General features: G+C 41.0%; 1 pseudogene across 1 annotated transcript in view; it reads right to left on the bottom strand.

Moving 5' to 3' along the window:
* Positions 1-995: 995 nt before the first annotated feature.
* LOC308611689 (ferritin light chain-like) overlaps positions 996-20,980 on the bottom strand; it is a 29,001-nt pseudogene continuing 9,016 nt past the window's right edge. Inside the window, exons 2-3 of the transcript in view lie at positions 5,943-6,414; positions 996-1,029 (exon numbers count right to left, since the gene is read on the bottom strand). The product of the transcript in view is annotated as a ferritin light chain-like (transcript). The remainder of the gene's footprint in view (positions 1,030-5,942; positions 6,415-20,980) is intronic.

Here is a 20,980-nt window from a genome sequence, read left to right as displayed (position 1 = left end):
TCATTTATTACACTGTTTTGCTTTCATGAACCTTCCCAAAATTATTAAAACAGACAATGGGCGCACTTACACTAGTGTTGCTTTGCAACATTTTGTAATTCATTACAAATTACCAATATTACAGGCATTCCATGTAACCCTCAAGGACAAGGTATTATACAACGTGCAAATAGATCTTTAAAGCTAACTATTGAAAAAATAAAAATGGGGGAATTATATAGAACAACACTACATAACCTTATAAATCATGCTCTGTTTATTTTAAATTTTCTCACTGTTGACAGGGGAAAGGTTGGTGGCTGAGCCAAGATTGGCCTTTCAGTCTCTGGAGGTCCTCGGGAAAGATCCGCTAACCAGCACTTGGCGTGGTCCTGATCCTGTGTTGATTTGGGGACGTGGTCACGTGTGTATATTTCCCAGATCAGCTCCTGGACCTCTCTGGCTTCCTGAGCGCTTGCTTAGTCAAGCAAATAGATGGCTCGCCACAGCTCACAACTAGTTCAGAAGATGAAGAAGCTCTGCATCTCTCCCGAAAATTTGACAGTGTTGATTCAGCAAAAGAAGAAGAAGAGGAGACCACTTGCCAGGACGACTCAAAGGAGTGATGTTCCAACTTGGGGACAAATTAAACAATTGGTTTCACGAGCTCTAGAGTTAGTGAAACAACAGAATAATCCTGTTACACCTGTGACTTTATTTTTGGCTATGTTGGCAACCATTTCATGTGTTCCCTCTGTTAATGCAGCAACTTACTGGGCCTATGTACCTGATCCTCCACTATTAAAACCCATATCTTGGTCTGAAGCAGAGTTTCCTGTATTTTACAATGATACTGTTTATGGGCCTCTTATTGGGAATATAAAACAAATCAATATGTCTGTAAATTATACTAACTGGTTTAGTACCTATCCTGTCTGTCTTAGCCCATTGAATCTGGAAACTGGATGTGTAAAGGCTATTAGTTATGAGCATACAGATGTTTATGAGGGAATGGATCAATCAATTAGTTTATCAGGCTCTCCAGGCATCCTTCGTTTTACAGGAACCAACATTACTCTTACATGCCCGGCTACCAGCCGACGAGAGGATCTTAAGGATACCATCATTTGCTATAAAAAGGGGCAACCTATTAATATTAGAGGTCAAATCTCATACGCCTCACCACTTAGGGATTCCGCTATTACTATAGCCAAGGTTACAGGTGAAGATTCAGGAAATTATTTGTGTATGAAGCGTTTACTTGGAGGACAAGGGATACTTATGGCTGGACATATGGTTACTATTCTTAAGAGAAAATCAAAAAATCCATTTCCTCCTTTTATGACCATTAACTTTCCTGGATCCAATTTTGAATGTTGCAATGCATCTTGGAATAATAACCAAATATGGTGTACTATAGATTATACCAAGGGGTAAATTCTTATCTCTTGTATTCCCGTCATAGATAGGTTTATCGCATTTCAAAAGAACTGGGGTATATGGAAACTAGCTCTAACTTATTCCAATACACCTGTTATAACTTGTGTTGCTCCTCCATATACACTTTTGATTGGTTCTATTAGCATTGGTAATTCTTCCAAAGGAGGATATAATATTAGCTGTGTTCATTGTATTTTTACAGTTGTGTGTTCCCTTCTGCAGGAACACAATCTGTGCTTATACTAAAGTAACCCATATATGTTATGGTGCCTGTACATCTGAGAGAACCTTGGTAGGAAGATACTGGAGTACAGGCATGGGTGGAACTCTCTAAAGCCTTGCAGAGAAGGAGACACTTTATTGGGTGGCTAATAGTAAGTTTACTTGCCTTGGCTGCTCTGTCTGCTACCGCGGCTACTGCCTGTCTTGCTCTTTCACAGAGTATTAATCATGCTCACTTTGCTAATCAATTATCTCAAAATACCAGTCTTGCTTTATCTTTACAAAGTCACATAGATTTACAGATGAATAACAAGTTAGATGAATTTAAAAACGCAATTTGGGGGATTGGAGATCAGATGGCAGCATTAAAATTGAGGATGCGTTTAGCTTGTCATGAAAAGTATACATGGATTTGTGTTACTCCTTACAAGTACAATGACTGTATTTGGGAATGGGAAAAAGTAAAAATGCATCTGCTGAGTGTTTGGTCAGATAATAATATTAGTCTTGACCTTAAGAAATTAAATGCTGAAATTCAGGATATGCAAAATGCACATCTTGATGATATTTGGCAAGAAGATGTAATTAAAACTTTACTGGACCATTTAAAGTGGTTAAACCCTCAGTCGTGGATTACTGGAGGGTTGTCAGGATTTATTACCCTGGCCATAATTTGCCTATTTTTGATAATAATCTTCTCATGTCTGTTTCGTATCCTCATGCAACAATATACTACTCTCGGCACTACGCTTCATGGAATTATTTTGCAGCAAAAATTAAAAAATAAAAAAGGGGGAACTGAGGGAAACAGTCAGCCTTGAGATCAGGCTATGGACATGCCAGGCATGCCGCTGCTGCTCGAAGGGACTGTCCCTACTTGTTCCCTTCCTTGTTCCATTCCATGGGAGATAAATCACCAGGGCCCAGAAATCAGAAAGAATGTAAAATGAGACAAGCAAAGCTGTCTCCCCCTTGCACATGCAGGTTATTTTGGATGATTCTGGGCTTATGGGTTTTCTCCCAGGGAAGTTAACCTTGAGCCAAGACAGTCTATAGATAATGTAAACCACCATCTGGCAACCTTCCATTTCTAGTCTATATAATCTGCAACCGTAGCATAATAAAACTTGCCTTGCAACCATCAGTTGTCTTGGTCCTTCTGACCCCATTCGTCGGTGCTACTTCAGTTCCTTACCCCGTCCCTTCTGACCCTGGCCGGTGAAATCCTCTTTCTCCGGCTGGTCCGCGGCACATATGAATATATGTTTTTGTCTTGCTGTACTGCACATATGCTGTCTAGTAACAGATATTTTGTCTGCTAGTAGTGTTGTAGATTATGTCTTTCCAAAGCGCTGAGGCAGTGCACCTATTCTGTAGTTGCAGCTGATGCCTGAATGTATCCTAGCTGACAAATTATTGATTAATAAGAACTTGAATTTCTAAAGATTAGTACTGTTAACCAAAATCTGAGCAAGGAGTCTCAAATGTAATTCTTAGCCAGAATTACATGTTAATGAACCATTTAACAGTGTAAATCGAGGAACATCAGTGTAGGGATTTCTTTTCATTTATTTTTTACCTGTTTGAAATATCAGTTAAAGGTTGGCAGCTTGGTTGCAGACGAACGGTCATTTGAAGTTCACCAAACTACTTAATGTGGAATAGGATAACAGACTTCCAACGCCCTCAAGGCTGTGACCTTGCAGCCATTTTACACAGCACATCATCATCCTATAGGGATGAACCTTTCCCTGGCCCGAAAAGTAGCCGCTCTGTTGAAGCTTTGCTTATTGGAACAGGCTTTTGTTTCCAGGTTACATGTCTGTGGAAGACTTAATTCTGAATAGAAATATAGATATTACTGGAAACTAATTGTTTTTCTATTATACTCTGCTTTATCAAAAAAGTAAAACATTTAAGTTGTGCTACAAAAATTCGGATGTTGTCTTGCAATCTTTAAACAATAAATGAATGATTTGCCCTTAAAAAAAAGAATTAAGCAGTTAAGCTGTTGGTCCCACATCAGACAAATCATCCTTATACCTCCTGTCAATATTGTTAACAGAGACTGTTACTTTATGAATCCTTATGATCCCGTGATTCTTTCTTTCACGTTTCAGGGCACAGCAGGTGAGAGAGTGGATTTGTTAAACTGGGTGGGTTTATCCTTCTTTTATGCGTTCATTCAATTTTATGTTCATTTACTTACTATACACATATGGCAATAGAAGCTGCTAAAGCAATCATTGCTATTCTGCAAAACAACAAGGCACAGAAGCAGATGTCTTATTTCCGAGATTTCTCCCCCCAGGATTATTGTGATTAAAGATACCTTCCCGCAGTTTCCTGGAGAGGACAAGGGGCTACTCGCTGGAGGTTTTTTAATGACTTGGAGAAAGGCTCAAATATGCCCCCATTATGGTAATCCACCCCAGGGGCAAACCACACAAGAATATTATGAATTTATTTTATTTTTCTATCCTTGCAAAGGTAATACTCAGCTCATTAGAATATGAAAACTATACTGTCAAATTTCAGAATTACATGGATGAAGAAAATCACCAAAGTGGCATCATATCATGTGTGTTATAGTTGTATTGACTATATTAACTATGTTGTGTTAACAATGTATTGTATAACTATATATTGAAAAGGCAAAATGCTGTACCTTATTTCAGAGAAAATAATTATGTTGGCAAACCCCAAACTGTACATTGTAGACGGGTCCTAGGAAAAGAAGATTTAATTCATAGTGGACAAGAGGTTAGCTTCTGTTTTCAGCCATGTGCTATTTCAAGAATTAAACATCATGAATAATACAGGATATAAGAGGAATAGTCTAAAGACGGAAAAGCACATTTTGATTAGGAAAGAGAATTTAAGGCTTAAGTCTTTATTTTTTTTTAAGGAAAACTGCCTTATTACTATGAGATAAGAAAATTGTTTCCTTCTTTTCTTCCTTGCTTTCTTCTTCTTCTTCTTTTCTTTAACCTTTTTTACTTTGGATATTTGGATATTTGACCTCTAAGCTGAGATGACTGGAAATGCCTCCTCTGGGCACTAAATGCTGACACCTCCTGATAAGAGGGAAGCTGCAAAGTAGAAGAATTGACGGTCAGTATGTTGATGTTGGTCTCAAGCACACTGATGTACATTTGTGTATTGGGGAAGGGGAGTGAAGCTTGAGAGTGGGCCAGTGGGGAGGGGTAAATATTTTGTGATGCTGTCTACCTATGGGCTTATAAAGTTTACAGCTGCATTAGGAGGACAAGCACTACCATTCGCATGAAAAGTAGGGCAGACGTCAGTTGCAAAAGCTTCTAGCCATACACATAGGGAAATACATAAATGATACACCTTATTGCATTCACCCATTCACCCTCCCCTGTTCACGCTAATTGGAAATTTCTATCCATTTCAGAGAAGTAACACAACTATCAATCATTTTCCCTGGCACGAATCTTCCAGGAGGAAGAAAATGGAACACGCCTAGCAGCAGAGCTCACGCACTAGCCCATGTGTCTTAGATTTAATATCTGATCACTAGCTGGATTGAAGCCAAGAGGTGGTTCACAAAGTTGCTGCATATTAGAATCACCTGGGGAACTCTGAGACCTCCCCGTGCCCAGGCTCCTCCCTAGACCTACTGAATCAAAATCTCTGGGGCTGGGACCCAGACACCAAAGTTTCTCTTAAAAGCTCTTTAGGGAAAGGGATATGGGAACAGATGTATATGTATAACTGATTCAGTTTGTTATAAAGCAGAAACTAATTAAAAAAATATTTAATACTAAAAAAAAAAAAGAGCTCTTTAGGTAATTCATACGAGCAGCAAAGCTTGAGAACCAGCCCAATAACGGGAACAAACGTATTTCACACAGATAAAGTAGGGCAATTCATATGTTAAAAGAACATGAATATATATATATATATATATATATATATTTCTTTTTTTCTCTTTATTCTGTTTGTGTTTCAAATAGGCTTTTTTTTTCCTTCTGCAAAAAGCGTTATTGTTTCCATTTGGTCCAAGGCTTGGGAGAGTGCTCCAGGGCGGTTACAAAGCTGCCTAGTGGCTGCAGAGCTGGGCTTCGGGCAGAAGCTCTGACGCCAGAGGGGCTCCTCAGAGGCCGCTGGACTTCAGAGACTCCTGTTTGTGCTCGAGCGTGAGCCTTTCAAAAAGATACTCGCCCAGCCCAGCCTGCGGACCAGCCAGCCTGCGGAGGTTGGTCAGGTGGTTGCCCATCTTCTTGATGAGTTTCAGCTGCTCCTCCAGGAAGCGGCTCTCCACGAAAAGATACTCGCCCAGCACAGCCTGCGGACCAGCCAGCCTGCGGAGGTTGGTCAGGTGGTTGCCCATCTTCTTGATGAGTTTCAGCTGCTCCTCCAGGAAGCGGCTCTCCAGGAAGTCACAGAGGTGAGAGTCTGCGCGGGCAGGACCCAGGGCACGCAGATCCGATAGTGCCTGGTTCAGGTTCTTCTCCCTAAGAATGGCGGCTTGCACAGTGTCCTGGGTTTTACCCCACTCATCTTGAGAAGGCTTCCGCGCATCCTGGAAGAGGGCGCGGCCGCAGCACTTGTTTTGCATTTTCAAGAGTCGCTGGGCGCCCTCACACTTCTCTTCAGCCAGTTGGCGAAAAATGTGGCCCCCATTGTCCAGAGTCCCACTGTTGCTGTGGAAATAGAAGCTTAGAGAGAGGTAAGTGTCCACAGATGCATGTTGAACAGGCGGTGGATGGCGGCCTCCACCTCGATGGAATAATTCTGACGAACCTGGGAACTCGTGGTTGATCAGTGATAAGGAGCTAAGCTCCAAAAACGGTGTTGGCCTGTCCTGGAGGCTGAGGATAGCTGAGTGGCTGATTCCAAAGGTTGCGACACGAAGAAATGTTGGAGTGTGGTCGGGGGCTGGAGCAAGGAGCGTCCCTGGGTCTGTTCATTCCAAACACTGTTGAAGCCAAAGACAGATCTGCAGGACTGCCGAGTGCACTGCCTCAAATAGGCTTTGGTATAAATGAACAAGAAGTCCAAACAAGGACAAAACTTACCCTTCCCCTCACCAAAATAGCTGGTGATACTAGAATCTAGATCTGGGAAGGGATTCTTCCATTACTTTAACATTCCAAGCCACTAGAGCAGTGGTTCTCAAAGTATGGTCACCTTGTAACCAAGCAGTACCCTATGGGGCCTTCCTAGGACAGACCCATCCCCCATAGCCTCTGCTGTAGTTCCTCTCTGAAGTCCTCAGATAATAGTATCTCAGACATATTTCTTGAGTTTTCAGATGCTAAAAACCACCACCCAATGGAAGAAATTAACTCTTTGATGATCATGAGCACACAGCCCCCAGACCTCCTGGCACCTAAGGATGGATAATGTTACCTGCCCTGTGGCCTCGACATCAGCCAGTCAGATGATTGTGCACGAGCTGATCACATTCCCTGGGACATCCCTCCCTCACGTGGCCTTTAAAAATGCTTTGCTGAAATCCTTTGGAGATTTCAGGGTTGTTGGAACACGGGCCACCCCTCTCCTTGCTCGATCCTGCAATAAACCTTTCTCTGCTCCAGACTCCAACCTTTCGGTTTGTTTGGCCTCACTGTGCTTCAGACACACGAACGTGCATTCGGTAACAACCTGACCAGCTTTACCAGCGTCCCCTGATAATGTGTCAGATATTCAAGTTTTAGGGCCCTGTCCCAGCCCTATGGAATGAGCAACTCTAGTGGGGCTCAGTGATCTCTGTTATAACTGGCCCTCCAGATGATTTTTATTCACCTTAAAGTTTGAAAATATCTGCATTGTCAGCTGCCAAAGCGTCCACCAGCAGGTGAAGGGGAGAGACGCCTGGAAAAGATAGGGAGTAGCCAAGGCAAGTACAGCAGCATTTGCCGTGGTAGTAATGGAGAATGCCTTTTCTCCACTGGTTGGCACAGACTAGTATCTGGGGGCAGTGGCAGGGTTATTTAGGATGCTTTACATTTCAATGTAGAGTGACCTCTGTCCTGGTTTGCCAGGGACTTCCCCTGTGTGAGCACTTAAAATCTCATCCTGGCAAACCCCTTAGCCCTGGATTTGAAAAACTTAGGAAATCACATGAAATTTAGGGGAAACATGATCTAGGTTTTGGGCAAGTCACAAGTGCTAATGAAAGCTAAGCAAGTATGGACAACATCTAGCCTTCTTTACCCCTTTGCAGGAAGGTAAATCTGATTGGGTGAAAGAACTTATTGTTAAGAAATCTTTGTAGAAACATCCCCTTCAGCTTAGTCCGCTGGTTCTCACTTCTGGCTAGACAATGGCATCCTCTGAGGAGATTTAAAATGATTTTATTGGTTTAGGATGACCAACTGTTGGTGTGAGGGTTTTTAAAAAGTGCTTCAGATGATTCTAATGTGCAGCCAAATTTAGGTGCCACTGCTTAAGCTTTCGAACCGCTGCTACATATTTTCACCTCATCTTCCTATGAGAATATCCAACTGTAGTTGGTTTGTTTTTCTTTTTCTTTTTCTTTTTTTAACTGTCTTATTATAAGATATAACTGTCTTAAATAAGATTGAATGTACAGAAAACCCTGCTAGTCCATCTGGTATAGCTGGATCCTTAGAATAATATCGTTAAGATATATACCATCTAAGTGTTGTGATTGGCCTTTTTAAAATTAACATATGCATTGAATTAGTACCATCTGTTTTGAAGCTGTCATGTTGGGTAGCTATACCTCTAATCTGCTGCCATTGCTAAATATCTGGACACCTCTTATTAGGAATTGCTTTTAAACATCTTTCGGGGTTAAAACCAAGATTGCTGTATTATTTGTACTGGGACCACAAAAACCTCACAAAGATCCCCCGCTGTACTTTCTACCCCCATGTCTAACCCTTGGCAACTTCTAATCTGTTCTCCATCTCCACAGTTTTGTTATTTTAAGAATAATATGTAAATATCATCATGAATTACTTCATCTTCGGAGATTGGCTTTTTAAAATGTTTCCCTCGGCATCATTCCCTTGAAGTTCATTTCAATTTTTGCATATATTAATAATTTGTTCCTTTTTGTTGCTCGGCAGTATTCTATCATAAGATTTTATCACAATTTGTTTCAACATTCATCCATTGAAAGACATTTGGGTAGTGGCCAGTTTTGGGCTGTTATAAATAAAACTGCTATGAACATTTATGTGTAAGTTGCTGTGGGAACTTAATGAAGTTTTTGTTTCTTTTGGATAAATGCTCAAGAGTACAATTACTGTGTTGTAGGGTGAATCTACTTTTAGGATTAAAAGAGACTGTCAAGCTGTTTCTCAGAGTGGCTAAACCATTTTATTTTCCCACCAGTGATGTGAGATCCTTTTTCTATGTACTCACCAGCATTTGATGTTGTCACTATACTTTAATTTTCGTTATTCTCTGATATCTCATTATGGTCTGAATTTGCATTTCCCTAATGGCTAATGATGTTGAGCATCTTTTTTGCCATCTTTTTTGCTTCTTTGCCATGTGTATATTCTCTTCCATGAAATGTCTGTTCCTGTCTTCTGCCTATTTTCTAGTTGGGTTTTTTTAAGTTGTTTGGAGAGTTCTTTGTATATTATAGATACAAGTCATTTGTCTCATGTGGGATTTTCCAATACGTTTTCCCACTGTGTAATTTGAGTTTTCATCCACTTAAAATGATCTTCTATGAAGCATTTTTAACTCATTTTGATGAGATCCAATTTATCAATGTTTGCTTTTATTGATCATACTTTCGGTGTCAAGTCTAAGAATTATTCACGTAGTTCTAGATGCCAAAGATTTTCTCCTATTTTTTTTTCTCAAAATGTCCTGCTTTTACATTGAAGATTATGATCCACTTTGATTTAATTTTTGTGTAAGGTGTGGAGGTTTAGGTTAAGGTTCATTTTTTGTTTGTTTGTTTTTGTCGAGGGATGTCCAACTGTTTCAGTACCATTTTTTGAAAAGTCTATTCTTCCTTGATAGCTTTCACACTGCTGTCAAAAACAAGTTAAATGTATTTATGTCAGTCTATTTCTGGGTTCTCTATTCCATTCCATTGATCTGTGTATCTAACCTCCATCATTACTGCAAAATCTTGAAATTGGGTAGATGAATTCCTCCCATTTTAATCTTCCTTTACAAATTGTTTTAGCTATGCTTCAGCCTCTTCTTACCATATAAATCTTAGAATAAGCTTGTCTATATCCACAAAAACCTTGAGGGCCTTTTAAGAGTAACTCTGTTAAGCCTCTTAACTTGGGGAGAATTGACATCTTTATTATGTTGTATTTTCTAATCCATGAACAAGGTATGTCTCACTATTTGTTTGGGACTTTTACATTTTTCTTCATCAGCATTTTGTAATTTTCAGTATAGAGGACCTATAAATGTCTTATTGGGCTTATATTTAAGTATTTATTTAGGTCAGTTGTAAATGGCATCACATATTTTTATTTAAGCTTCTACACATTTGTTATTAATATATAATTTGATAAAACTGTGTTGATTTGTACTCTAAAACATTTACAAACTAATATTATTTCTCAAGCTTTTTGTGGATTCCTTGGTATTTTCTCCATTTAGATTATCATCTCCTCTTCAGATACCGTTTTACTTTTCCTTATTTAATATAATAGTATATATTACTGTTCAACATTCAGTAGGATATATTCCTTCCTATTCAACGTAGTAGGAATAGTCCTTTTATCTTTTAAATAAATGTTTTAAAAATTTAACTTTTAAATTTATGTATTTATTTATTTTTGCTTTACTTTCTTACTAGAACCTCCATTAATATATTTAATAAAAGTGGTGAGGGCAGATATCAGTGCCTTGTTTCTGATCTTACAGAGGAAGCATTCAGTTTTTCACAGTTAAATATAATGTCGGTATAGGTTGTTTGTAGACCCTCTTGATGAGTTTCAGTATGTTCCTTTTCTATTCCTAGTTTGCTTGGGGGTTTTTTTCTTCTTTTTAAAAAATTTTTAACTTTATTATTATTTTTTACAACTTTATTGGAGTATAATTTCTTCACAATGGTGTGTTAGTTTCTGTTTTATAACAAAGTGAATCAGTTATACATATACATATGTTCCCATATCTCTTCCCTCTTGCGTCTCCTTCCCACCCTCCCTATCCCACCCTTCCAGGCGGTCACAAAGCACCGATCTGATCTCCCTGTGCTATGCGGCTGCTTCCCACTAGCTATCTACCTTACGTTTGGTAGTGTATATATGTCCATGCCGCTCTTTCACTTTGTCACAGCTTACCCTTCCGCCTCCCCATATCTTCAAGTCCATTCTCTAGTAGGTCTGTGTCTTTATTCCTGTCTTACCCCTATGTTCTTCATGACATTTTTTTTTCTTAAATTCCATATATATGTGTCAGCATACAGTATTTGTCTTTCTCTTTCTGACTTACTTCACTCTGTATGACAGGCTCTAGGTCCATCCACCTCATTACAAATAGCTCAATTTCGTTTCTTTTTATGGCTGAGTAATATTCCATTGTATATATGTGCCACGTCTTCTTTACCCATTCATCCGATGATGGACACTTAGGTTGTTTCCATCTCTGGGCTATTGTAAATAGGGCTGCTATGAACATTTTGGTACATGTCTCTTTTTGAATTATGGTTTTCTCAGGGTATATGCCCAGTAGTGGGATTGCTGGGTCATATGGTAGTTCTATTTGTAGTTTTTTAACGAACCTCCATACCGTTCTCCATAGTGGCTTACCAATTCACATTCCCACCAGCAGTGCAAGAGTGTTCCCTTTTTTCCACACCCTCTCCAGCATTTATTGTTTCTAGATTTTTTGATGATGGCCATTCTGACTGGTGTGAGATGATATCTCATTGTAGTTTTGATTTGCATTTCTCTACTGAGTAAAGATGTTGAGCATCCTTTCATGTGTTTGTTGGCAGTCTGTATATCTTCTGTGGAGAAATGTCTATTTAGGTCTTCTGCCCATTTTTGGATTGGGTTATTTGTTTTTTTGTTATTGAGCTGCATGAGCTGCTTATAAATTTTGGAGATTAATCCTTTGTCAGTTGCTTCATTTGCAAATATTTTCTCCCATTCTGAGGGTTGTCTTTTGGTCTTGTTTATGGTTTCCTTTGCTGTGCAAAAGCTTTTAAGTTTCATTAGGTCCCATGTGTTTATTTTTGTTTTGATTTCCATTTCTCTAGGAGGTGGGTCAAAAAGGATCTTGCTGTGATTTATGTCATAGAGTGTTCTGCCTATGTTTTCCTCTAAGAATTTGATAGTTTCTGGCCTTACATTTAGGTCTTTAATCCATTTTGAGCTTATTTTTGTGTATGGTGTTAGGGAGTGATCGAATCTCATACTTTTACATGTCCCTATCCAGTTTTCCCAGCACCACTTATTGAAGAGACTGTCCTTTCTCCACTGTACATTCCTGCCTCCTTTATCAAAGATAAGGTGACCATATGTGCGTGGGTTTATCTCTGGGCTTTCTATCCTGTTCCATTGATCTATCTTTCTGTTTTTGTGCCAGTACCATGCTGTCTTGATTACTGTAGCTTTGTAGTATAGTCTGAAGTCAGGGAGCCTGATTCCTCCAGCTCCATTTTTCGTCCTCAAGATTGCTTTGGCTATTCGGGGTCTTTTGTGTTTCCATACAAATTGTGAAATTTTTTGTTCTAGTTCTGTGAAACATGCCAGTGGTAGTTTGATAGGGATTGCATTGAATCTGTAGATTGCTTTGGGTAGTAGAGTCATTTTCACAATGTTGATTCTTCCAATCCAAGAACATGGTACATCTCTCCATCTATTTGTATCATCTTTAATTTCTTTCATCAGTGTCTTATAATTTTCTGCATACAGGTCTTTTGTCTCCTTAGGTAGGTTTATTCCTAGATATTTTATTCTTTTTGTTGCAATGGTAAATGGGAGTGTTTCCTTGATTTCACTTTCAGATTTTTCATCATTAGTATATGGGGATGCCAGAGATTTCTTTGCATTAATTTTGTATCCTGCAACTTTACCAAATTCATTGATTAGCTCTAGTAGTTTTCTGGTAGCATCTTTAGGATTCTCTATGAATAGTATCATGTCATCTGCAAACAGTGACAGCTTTACTTCTTCTTTTCTGATTTGGATTCCTTTTATTTCCTTTTCTTCTCTGATTGCTGTGGCTAAAACTTCCAAAACTAGGTTGAATAAGAGTGGTGAGAGTGGGCAACCTTGTCTTGTTCCTGATCTTAGTGGAAATGGTTTCAGTTTTTCACCATTGAGGACGATGCTGGCTGTGGGTTTGTCATATATGGCCTTTATTATGTTGAGGAAAGTTCCCTCTATGCCTACTTTCTGCAGGGTTTTTATCATAAATGGGTGTTGAATTTTGTCGAAAGCTTTCTCTGCATCTATTGAGATGATCATATGGTTTTTCTCCTTCAATTTGTTAATATGGTGTATCACGTTGCTTGATTTGCGTATATTGAAGAATCCTTGCATTCCTGGAATAAACCCCACTTGATCATGGTGTATGATCCTTTTAATGTGCTGTTGGATTCTGTTTGCTAGTATTTTGTTGAGGATTTTTGCATCTATGTTCATCAGTGATATTGGCCTGTAGTTTTCTTTCTTTGTGACATCCTTGTCTGGTTTTGGTATCAAGGTGATGGTGGCCTCGTAGAATGAGTTTGGGAGTGTTCCTCCCTCTGCTATATTTTGGAAGAGTTTCAGAAGGATAGGTGTTAGCTCTTCTCTAAATGCTTGATAGAATTTGCCTGTGAAGCCATCTGGTCCTGGGCTTTTGTTTGTTGGAAGATTTTTTATCACAGTTTCAATTTCAGTGCTTGTGATTGGTCTGTTCATATTTTCTATTTCTTCCTGATTCAGTCTTGGCAGGTTGTGCATTTCTAAGAATTTGTCCATTTCTTCCAGGTTGTCCATTTTATTGGCATAGAGTTGCTTGTAGTAATCTCTCATGATCTTTTGTATTTCTGCAGTGTCAGTTGTTACTTCTCCTTTTTCATTTCTAATTCTATTGATTTGAGTCTTCTCCCTTTTTTTCTTGATGAGTCTGGCTAATGGTTTATCAATTTTGTTTATCTTCTCAAAGAACCAGCTTTTAGTTTTATTGATCTTTGCTATCATTTCCTTCATTTCTTTTTCATTTATTTCTGATCTGATTTTTATGATTTCTTTCCTTCTGCTAACTTTGGGATGTTTTTGTTCTTCTTTCTCTAATTGCTTTAGGTGCAAGATTAGGTTATTTATTCGAGATGTTTCCTGTTTCTTAAGGTGGGATTGTATTGCTATAAACTTCCCTCTTAGAACTGCTTTTGCTGCATCCCATAGGTTTTGGGTCGTCGTGTCTCCATTGTCATTTGTTTCTAGGTATTTTTTAATTTCCTCTTTGATTTCTTCAATGATCACTTCGTTATTGAGTAGTGTATTCTTTAGCCTACATGTGTTTGTATTTTTTTACAGCTCTTTTCCTGTAATTGATGTCTAGTCTCATAGCATTGTGGTCGGAAAAGATACTTGATACAATTTCAATTCAAACAAAATTTTTTTTTAGCTAAGTAGTATTCCATTGTATATATATATATCACATCTTCCTTACCCATTCATCTCTTAATAAACACTTAGCTTGCTTCCATATGTTGTCAATTGTAAATAATGCTGCCATGAACATTAGGGTGCATATATCTTTTCAAATTAATGTTTTTTGGTTTTATTTTTTTCGATATATATCCAGGAATGAAAATGCTGTGTCATATGGTAGTTCTAATTTTTTTTACAAGTTTATTGGAGTACAATTGATTCACAATGGCGTATTAGTTTCTGCTTTATAACAAAGCGTATCAGTTATACATATACACCTGTTCCCATATCTCCTCCCTCTTGTGTCTCCCTCCCTCCCACCCTGGACCCCTCTTTACCGCTTCCCAGCAGGTGCACTGTCCTCTCCCTGCTGGACTCTCCCTCTCCCTCCCATTCCTCTTCCACGGCCTGGTGGGAGAGTGGGGAGAGGGACAAGGAAACTTAGGGGAAGCAGCAACGTTTCAGCCTTATAAGAGTGAGATAATGGCTTCCGTGGTGGTGCAGTGGTTGAGAGTCCACCTGCCGATGCAGGGGACACGGGTTGGTACCCTGGTTCGGGAAGATCCCACATGCCACGGAGTGGCTGGGCCCATGAGCCATGGCCGCTGAGCCTGCGCGTCCGGAGCCTGTGCTCCGCAACGGGAGAGGCCACAACCGTGAGCGGCCCGCGTACCCCCCCAAAAAAAATAAATAAAGAGTGAGATAAGTATGTAAAAAAAGATCCCAGGTACATCGACTCAGTGGATTAAAAAGTTACGTTAAAACACGCAATTTGGCAAAGCTCTTTGGCTGAATGTTTACTGACACTGCGTTCAGAATTCTGTACTGGGGGAGTACACGTCCGCTCCCCTCAGGCACCTTTGAGTCCAAGAGCCATTTGGAGAAGCTAAAATCATAGAAAACTACAGGTGCTCACGACCCTTCAAAGGGTGTCTACAAACACACACACACACACACACACACACACACACACACACAAAAAGGGCACCTTTGGATGTCACAAAGTCCATGGATTGTCCAGAGCCTGCCCCTTGATTCCTGTTAAGAAGTTCTAGTCTACTTATCAAAATCTTGAGAATGTGGTATCACTGTTGACCCAGAGATTTCACTACCTGAATAAAAATGTCACATGTACAAAATACTAAATGGAAAAAACTCCAGTTCAACACAGATTATTTTTCTGAATAAAAATGTCACATGCACAAAAAGACTAAATGGAAAAATTTCCAATTCCAGACAGGTTATTTTTCTATGAGGGTAGGAAGTATATGGTAGCCGAGATGCAGAGAAGAAAATAGCCAACTCAGGGTCATGCAGTGTCACTGGAAGCTTCTTCTGAACCTCCCAACTCGTACTTCCACTCCTCCCCTTGGGGTCTGAGTCTTGCTTTTTTTCTTGGGTTTCCCTGGTGGCACAGTGGTCAAGAATCCGCCTGCCGATGCAGGGGACACAGGTTCGAGCCCTGGTCCGGGAAGATCCCACATACCGCGGAGCACCTAACGCCCGTGCGCCACAACTACTGAGCCTGCAAGCCATAACTCCTCAGCCCGCGAGCCACAACTACTGAGCCCACGCGCCTAGGGCCCATGCTCTGCCGCAAAGAGAAGCCACCTCAATGAGAAGCCTGCACACTGAACCGAAGAGTAGCCCCCGCTCGCCGCGACTAGAGAAAGCCTGCGCCCAGCAACGAAGACCCAACGCAGCCAAAAATAAGTAAAACAAAAATCTTAAGGAAGGAAAACAAGAATTCTCATTGTTGTGCAACCATCCCGACCATCCATCTCCAGAATGTTTTCATCCTGTCCAAGTGAAACTCTGTCCCCATTAAACACTGACTCCCCACCCCCCTCCCAGCCCCTGACACCCACCACTCCACTTTCTGTCTCTATGAATTTGACCCATCTGGGGACCTCACAGAAGTGGAATCATGTAACATTTGTCCATTTGTATCTGACTTATCCACTTAGCTTAATGTCTTCGCGTGTCATCTGTGTGGTAGCCTGTGTCAAAATTTCCTTCCTAGACCCCAAAGCCAGTGTGGACAGTACACAGTGAGTGAGAAGGAAATAAAACCGTGGGTCTGAAGAAGTTCAGATGTTTGCCAAGTGCAGTGGGAAAGCAGTGAATGAGAGGTGTCCTGATCCAGTTTGCACTGAAAGAGGAACAATTGATTTTGGCTGCTGCATAAATGGATGGGGTGGGGATTCAGTAAGAGTGGAAGTCGGGAGACCCACATAAGGTTAGGAATTTGCCGTGGTAGTCCAGGAAGACGATGTCTGAGAAGATGGAGAGAAGTAAACAGGTTCTCTATATTTGGAGGGAGAATCAGCAGGGCTCATCGGGGGATCAGATTGCGGGGAGGTAGCGGGGCGCTATTCTGTTTACTCTGTGTGCACGTGTGTGCTTATGCCTCTACTGCTGAGACTTAATTGTTTCTACAAAGAAACACTAACCTTTCCTCTTAAAAGTGGAATTGTTAAATTTTCACTGTTCATACAAAGAAATGTCAATCTTTGAAAAATACATAAATGGTCTTTGTATCAATTAGAAACTTTCCTTCCTGTTTGTGGGTGAATAATATCTGTTGTGTGAATATACACACTGCATTTTCTTGATCCATTCATCTGTCAGTGAACACTTGGTTTGTTTCCACATTTTGGCTCTGAATCTTGCTTTTGAATTATTGTTTGGACTTTGATGAGAAGTATCTCTGTTGTTCAGGATGTGCCCAGAGGTTTATTCTGTCTTCTGATCACTTCCATATTTCTAATTAGCCCAAGCAATGCATACGTAGAGTCAAATCAGTTCATCCAAGGTGCAGGGACTGAGTGTCTCTTTGATTTGCACTCGTGGACTTTCTGAGATGTTCTAGGTCTCAGAGGCCGTGCAAAGAGTGTCTGAGGTCCTCCAGAGCTGCCACAGCCTGGCTCTCCTCAGGGTCTGCACTGCTGGGAAAAGCACTTCTGCTTGAGGACCTGTGTCCCTCTGCTGTAGACGTTGCATTGTTAGGAGGCAAATGAATTCAGATTTGCGTTCATCATGCTTTCAACCATCACAGCTGATTGGGTCCTTGTATAACAAAACAGAAGTTCACTCTCCCTCTTGGCTAACAGGCTTTCAAATATTAGAAGGTTGGTATTCTGTCCCCATGAAAATTTCTCTTGTATACTGTGAAATACCCTGATTGCTTTATCTAGTCTTCAGATCTGGATTTGCATAATCCCACCCCACCGCACCTTGTCCAAATGTGCAACAGTCGGGTGGGACCCATCTTAAGATGTGTTGGTATGTTGTCCAAAAATGGCGTAAACAGCCCAGATTGAATGTGATGTTGTAAGTGAGCAGGACCTTGTGGGGCCTTCCTGGGACGGATTCTCCCCATGTCTTCTGCCTGCTTCTTGTCTTTAGAAAATTTTAGCCTCCTAGCCTTCCATGAGTTGGAAACAAACAATTTAATCAGAGAAGGGAGAAAGTGCCAAAAGAAAGGAAAAGAGTCCCAAAAGACCAAATAATACTAGTGTAGCCGTTAAACAAAGTCAAGGACCTTTAGTTCCTCCTCAAGGGCTGTAGATACTGTTCTGAGCCACGTCCTTGGAGCTGTTTTGCAGAGACTGAAGCCCCCAGCAGGGGGGAGGAAGGTAAATGCATGCTGCCCACAAGCACGTAGACCCCAGACCAGCTGGAACCAGCCGGTTGATGATGTTGACCTCAGATTACCTCACCACCAACCAATTGGAAGAATGTCCACAAGCTGACCACACACCCCTCAACCTCCTCTCCCTCACCCCACTCGTTTGTAATTCACTTTAAACATTTTTTAAATTTTATATTGGGAGTATAGTTGATTTACAGTGTTGTGTTAGTTTCCGGTGTACAGCAAAGTGATTCAGTTATATGGACACAGATATCTATTCTTTTTCAGATTGTTTTCCCATTTAGGTTATTACCGAATTTTGCTTTTTTTTCGTGGTGCTGTGTGGCTTGTAGGATCTCAGTTCCCTGACCAGGGATTGAACTCGGGCCACGGCCATGAAAGACCAGAATCCTAACCTCTGGGCCACCAGGGAACTCCCTAGGTTAATACAGAATATTGAGTAGAGATCCCTGTGCTCTACAAGAGGTCCTTGTTGATTTCCTGTTTTATATATAGTTGTGTGCATATGTTAGCCCCAACCTCCTGATCTATCCCTCTCCCCCACCTTTTCCCTTTGGTAAACATAAGGTTTTTTTCTATGTCTGTGAGTCTGTTTCCGTTCTGTTCAGAAGTTCATTCGTATCACTGTTTTAGATTCCACACAGGAGTGGTAGCATATGGTATTTGTCTTTGTCTGACATCCTTCACTTAGTCTGATAATCTCTAGGTCCATCCATGTTGCTGCACATGGCATAATCTCATTCTTTTTTATGGCTGAGTAGTATTCCATCACACATATGTACCACATCTTCCCTATCCATTCCTCTGTCGATGGACATTTAAGTTGCTTCCATGTCTTGGCTATGGTAAATCGTACTGCTATACATATTGGGGTGCGTGTGTCTTCTTGAATTATGGTTTTCTCTGGGTACATGCCCAGGAGTGGGATTGCTGGGTCCTACGGTAGCTCTAGCTTTAGTGTTTTGAGGAACCTCCACACTGTTCTGCATAGCGGCAGCACCAGTGTACATTCCCACCAACAGCCTCACCCCATCTGTAAACACCTTTCCCTGAAAGCCACGGGGGAGTGGGGGCCTTTTGAGCCCTAGATACCTGGACCCCTTGCTTGTTGCCCTGCCGTAAACGCGGCACTTTCCTTCACCGTGACCCGTGTCCGTAGATGGGCTTTAGTGCGTGCGGGCGAGTGGACCCAAGTGTGGTTCCGTAACAGCGTGTTTGGAGATCAGCAGAACTGTCGCCTCTCCTCCTCTCTCTTCCTCCTGCGGATGCAGTTTAATACAACAACGGCTGTAGCTCTAGTGCAGAAATATCAGTGGGGTGAAGCAGAAGGGCTTTGTCAATACAGTCCTTTGGGCATGAGAGTCCCGTGGAGAAAATATTCCAACACAGATGCCTGGACCCAGCCTCACAGATTCTAATTCCACAGCACTGAGCCAGGGCCTAATTTTAACCTTCTCAATGGACATGCTTCTGATGTGGAAATGACTGGGTGGGATGTGCCACCCAGGCTGGTGCAGTAGGGGGTCTTCAAGGCATCGTTGAATGCAATAAGCAGGAGGGAGGTGAACCGTGACCTGGATTTCAACCAGGCAGCCTCTGGCAGGGCTGTGGCCGGGCCATGGGTCCACAGCTGAGCAGACGTCTGTGTCAGCCTGCAGTCCTCCTGCCAACGGGTCCGTGACAAGCCCTCCAGCGGCCTGGTGCTGCTGCGGATGAGCAGCCCTGGGATTGGAGTTCAGCCCAGGCACCTACCTGCTACATACATAGTGCATGTGCTTGTGAGGAAACCGCCCTCTCCACCAGGAAGCCTGGAGCACATCCTCCCGTACAGCCCTCAGAGGGGACCAACCCTGCTGACACCTTGATCTCAGACTTGCAGCCTGCGTAAATGTCGGACAGTGCATTTGTGTTGCTTAAGCCCGCCAGTGTGTCGTATTTTGTGACGCAGCCCAAGTAAACTGCTACGACCTGTATTTTGAATAAGAAGGAATTCACATGAGGCGGTCACTTTCCTGCTTCCCCTGCCTTTATTTTTTTATTTTTATTTGTAAAAAATTATTTATGTCTCTTAGGCTGCATCGTGTCTAATTGCAGCACGCGGGCTTAATTGCCCCGTGGCGTGTGGGATCTTAGCTCCCGGACCAGCGTTCCCAGGCTTTGAACCCACGTACCCTGTATTAGAAGGCAGATTCTTTACCACTGGAACACCAGGGAAGTCCCTCCCCTGCCTTTAAATTAAGACGTGTCGCTGAGCTTCAAAGAAGAGCCTGTCCTTTTCTGTTAGATTACAAACTTGAGTTTTCTTCTTAAACAGTGCGTTTCCTGGTTGTGGTAGATGAAAAAAATGGTTGAGAGACTTTAAGAGGAAAATGATTTTACAAATCCTGAAGATGGGTGCCAGTTATCTTGATAAAATTGGTATGTTAAGAGACCCAAAATAAACAGGAGAAAACACAGGCAACTACTTAGGAAATGCAGGATGGGAAAGGCTTCTTCAAGTACAGTGTCCAAGCTGATGAAAAGTATGAAGTGAAAGTGAAAGATTTGAACACAAAATATCTTTTTAAGTGTCTGTATAACAGAATGTGAGAGGAAAAAATTAAGTTAAAAAGATAAAGAACAGGGATTGACAGATACACACTTTTATATGTAAAATAGATAAACAGTAAGGACCTACTGTATAGCCCAGGGAACTATGTTCAATATCTTGTAATAACCCATAATGGAAAAAAGAACCTGAAAAAGAATACATATATTCTTACATAAATACATGTAACTGAGTCACTTTGCTGTACACCTGAAATATTGTAAACGAAGTATACTTCAATAAAAATAGATAAGTGACAAAGTAGGGAAAATATCTGTATTTAATAGAAATGCAGATACAAAAAGAGAAAGCTTTATATTGTAAATCTCCATATATATGAAGAGATCTTAATGAAAGCAAACTAAAAGGTGGCCATTGCTGCTTCTGGTCGAGGTGAAATCGCAGGGTCCAGGTTTACCCTCCTAGCTTCAACAACTTTAAAAAGGGGGAAATGTATGAAATGACAGTTTTTCGCCTTTTGGAGAGAGGGGTGAGTCGTGAGAGACATCAGCTCACTGCTGG

The sequence above is a fragment of the Mesoplodon bidens genome, assembly GCF_964165515.1.
Source record: "Mesoplodon bidens genome assembly, contig: HAP1_SCAFFOLD_806, whole genome shotgun sequence".
Lineage (NCBI taxonomy): Eukaryota > Metazoa > Chordata > Mammalia > Artiodactyla > Ziphiidae > Mesoplodon > Mesoplodon bidens.
This window is presented reverse-complemented; position numbering and strand designations above follow the sequence as displayed.